The sequence below is a fragment of the Nannospalax galili genome, unplaced genomic scaffold (genome assembly GCF_000622305.1).
Source record: "Nannospalax galili isolate Female #2095 unplaced genomic scaffold, S.galili_v1.0 scaffold140, whole genome shotgun sequence".
Taxonomy (NCBI): Eukaryota; Metazoa; Chordata; class Mammalia; order Rodentia; family Spalacidae; genus Nannospalax; species Nannospalax galili.
In genome coordinates this window covers 2,943,272-2,947,822 of record NW_008352267.1, presented here as the reverse complement: position 1 = coordinate 2,947,822, position 4,551 = coordinate 2,943,272, and positions in this window count along the sequence as shown.

Sequence of the window (4,551 nt, the reverse complement as noted above, 5' to 3'; positions counted from 1 at the left end):
ATGCATATTAGCCTTCCAATTTTTGAGAAAATTATCATTATTATTTCACTAACATACACTCTGTAAACTGAAGATCACCAATATGTGTACAGTACCAAAGTTTTGGAAACAAAAGTCAATGAAAATACTTTAAGGAGTTGTCTATTTTTGGAAGCAACCTTGATGCAATTAAACTGTTAATTACTAAGCAGAACGAGAAACACTGATGACTGTTTCTGAAGACTAGTGACCACAACAGGGCTTTTGGTTCAGCAAAGATTTTATAGGCAAAGAAACAGAAATGTGGCAGAGAGGAAAAATTCTAAGACACTTTTCTGGTTTTATTTGAATGTGTTACAGATCCATTCAATTATTACCTAACCTTTATATGCCAAGAAAATATTTCCCAAAGTATATTAAAAATCAAATATTTCAGTTATGTAAATACGCAATGAAAAAAACAACCATTGATTAGTCAATGTACAAAAGAGTACGTCCATTAAATGAAAAGATGAAAGAATGATGTACTCTGGTCTTCGGGAAGCTCCCCGCTTGTAGATCAGAACATAAGCTTAATAATAATACTTAAAGTATAATAGTTGTCATTATCTGTGCACACATATATATCAAGTCAGCTTTCTGATACTATAACAATTGCATCAGTAAAACTCAATAGGAGAAAAGGTGCAATTTATTTTAGTTGACAGTTTTGGTGATTTCAGTTAATGACTGATTGACCATGTTGCTTTTGGTCCTGATTACAGTCCTAAATACTGGAAAATGACAACTGGGAAGGAAATGATTGGAATAGTGGTCAGAGTCCTAGTACGCTTTCATAGTGCTTGCTCTCAATCAGCTAAGAACTCTCTATGTCCCACTTCTTAAAGTTCCATCCAAAGCCAAGCTGGTGATTGAACCTTGACACATGAGTGTTTGGGGAATATTTGACATCCAAACCATACTCTGCATGGGTATGTCTCAAAGTATGAGTGTACTCATATGCATCTGAGGCATTGGAATCACCATGGCATTGTCTCATACTCTGACTGTATAACTAATTGCTCATCTTGATTGTAATGCAAAGACACTAATATTTTCTCAGTAATTATTTTAAAAATATCTTTACAAATGTCTTACAAATGCACAACAGATTGCTCTATTCAATTGTTTCTGATTAGGGCATTCTTATTTTGTTGACCAGAGTCCAGAGGATATTAGATGTCATAAACAAGTAAAATTAGCATTCTGTGATTCTATTTTTATTTTAATCACATAAAATAAAAAGTTTTCTCTAGTAGGACAAAAAATTATTCAAACTAGTTTTTTGTTGTTGTTGAGAAAAATCTTAAATTACAAAGCACTCGTGTGCTGCAATTTAGTTCCCATTATGGCAACACTGGACAGTGGTTGGACTTGAAAGTGATGGGGCCAAAAGAAAGGTGAGTAGCTCACCAGGGATCTCACCCTTTGAAGGTAGTAATGCTGGCTTCTCAATGTGGGTGAGTTCCTGGTTGTGAACGTGTGTGTGTGTGTGTGTGTGTGTGTGTGTGTGTGTGTGTGTGTGAGAGAGAGAGAGAGAGAGAGAGAGAGAGAGAGAGAGAGAGAAAGGTGATAAAAGAGTGAGAATGGCACCTTCCAGTCCTCTGCTTTCCTCTCCCCTTATGATTTTATCAGCACTCATTTTTATCCCTATATTGCCTTCTCTCATGATATCCTCACCACAGCCCACATGGATGCTGCTAGGTACAGTCTGGTGTGGTGGCACATGTCCCTGATTCCAACACTTGTCAGGTGGAGGATCAGAACTTTGAGAGCAGCACGGGGTACATATAACCATGCTTCTAAATAAGTAAATGAAAAACACAAAATGATTATAAATGATTTTATACTAAATGAATTAAATCTACTTCACTCTAAAAATATCATAGTGACATAGGTGACATTTGATATGCAATCTTTATGTTTTCTACATTAATAAAAACTTTATTTAAGGGAAGCATTGGAGTCATTTAAATATTCTCTGTAGAATTTTTTAAAAGTACAAATTAAAGGACAGAAACTTACAATACTGAGATTTTATTCAAGAAAATACTACTTATATTATTAATTAATACTTAATTTATCATAGTGACATAGGTGACATTTGATATGCAATCTTTATGTTTTCTACATTAATAAAAACTTTATTTAAGGGAAGCATTGGAGTCATTTAAATATTCTCTGTAGAATTTTTTAAAAGTACAAATTAAAGGACAGAAACTTACAATACTGAGATTTTATTCAAGAAAATACTACTTATATTATTAATTAATACTTAATTTCCATTCAAAGAATGGTGTTGCTGCAGCTTTATAATATATTCTAGTCTTCTCATATGTAATTTTTATTCCACAGGTGCTGATATGGCAAAAGTTTGAAATTCAGGAAAAATTTGCCTTTCTTTTCCTGAAGACATTTCTTTTAACCTCTTTGCAGCCCTCTGACACTCTGATGGGGGAGGCAGTGTCAGTAAGTGAGCTCTATTACATTCTTGATCTATTCAGAATAAATCCAGTCAAATGTCATTCCTGTAAGAGTATCATTTTTAAAAACATTTTATTTATTATTTTTATCTGTATACGTGTATTGCCTACATGTAGGTAAGTGCACCTGTGTCGTGCAATGCATGCGGAGGACAGAAGAAGCTGTCAGATTCCCTGGAATTGGAATTAAAGGACAATTGTTAGCTGCCATGTGAGTGCTGGGATTCAAACCCGTGTCTTCTGCAAGAACAGTCAATGTTCTTAACCACTAAGCCATCTCTCCAGCCCCAAGAGAATTATTTTGTAAAGATATTTTAAGTTATGCTTTTAGGATTTCTAACTCTAGAAGAAAACACTTGCTTTTCTGTCATACATAATTCTCATACACAAATTTTAAATTGTTATCCCTAACTGCTGATATGTTAAGTTTATAAATTCACCTGTAATTCAGAGCTGAGATAAACATTAACACAAATTTAACCAACTTCAGTTCAAGATTTGTGATATCTAAGTTATTACTGACGGACAGTAATTAAACAAAATTTCCATGGATTTTTCTTGTTGTTTTGATTATTATTTTTTTTTGGTTTTTAATTATATTTCTTGTTATGTAGCTCAGGCTGGCCTCTACTTTGGCATCTGCAGATATCTCTCTCCAAAGTATTGGGACTATAGGTATCAGCCACCAATATCAACTTCAAAGGTATCTTGCTAATCATTTCTTGGTATAATTCTCACAGGTGAACAAAGCTGGTCACAAAAGAGGTTTCTCATTTCCTCTTAATCTCCTGCAAGTCAGCTCCTCTGAGGATTCAAAGTAATCTTTTTTAGAGTATATCTCAAATTATATTACATTTGAAATACAATGCAAAAATATCATCTCACTGCTGTAAATATAGAATGCAGATGTTAGATGCCTAATCATTTCACCCCATTTCCCCCTCTCCTTTTTGTATCTAAGTATGTATTCCTAGACTACAATGTTATAGAAAAATAAATAAGCATAAAACAAAATACTTTCTTTTTCCTCTTTCTATCCCTTCTGTATTATATTTCAGGCCTTCCATATTTTCCTTCTTTCTTGTGCACAGCTCATCATAAATATCACTTTTCATAAACAACTGCCCTAATTCATCCAAATCCTTCTTAAGCAATCATCCTTTATTTTGTAATTTACGTTTCTCTACCTTGAAAGTGATCTCAATAAAGGCCATGGACCTCGAATTTTGAAATACTTCTGTATTATTAATAGTCAACAATGTAAAGAATAAACATGAATAAAAGAAAAACAAGAATAAAACTAAAAGAACAGAGATATTTACAAGTACCATCCTCACTCTCCTGTATATTAAAACAAAGCACAGGAGGTGAGCAATTTTAGATCAATACCTTTAATAGCAAACTAAAAATATTCAGTAGAATATTTTTATATTCAGCATTCAGCCCAATTTATTTTACACAATAGTCAATGAAATTACAAAAATATTATATAATTAATTTGGGAATTACATAGTTTTTTTTTTCCAGCTCAATAGTCATTACTACTTGTTTTTAGCCTAGTTCATGTTATTTTAGTGTTGTGTAAAATTTTTCTGTAACTTCCTGTGAAACACATAGACAATGAGATATATTAATGATGATAAATCTTGGTTGTCATCTTGACTGATTTAGAATTATCATGGTGAAACTCCTCTGATGTGCCTCTAAGAATTTTTCCAGACAGACTTATATAGGCAGTAATGAAATACTGTAAATGTGGGTGGCACAATTGCATAGGCTAAGGATCCAAGATGAATAAAGAAGAGAAGGTGAGGTGAATACCAGAATTCATCTCTTCCTTCCTGACTGCAGATATCATATAATTAATTGCCTTAAGTTCCTGCTGCCACACCTCACTTTCCCTGCTGTGATGGAATGTTGTCTTACAGCAATAACTAAAGTAATTCCCACAAAAAATTAGCACTAGGAAGTATTGCTATTGCTGTTATGCACCTGATCATGTGGTTAGGTCTTTGGAACTTGTCTGTGGGTATAATACTGGAGAATATAT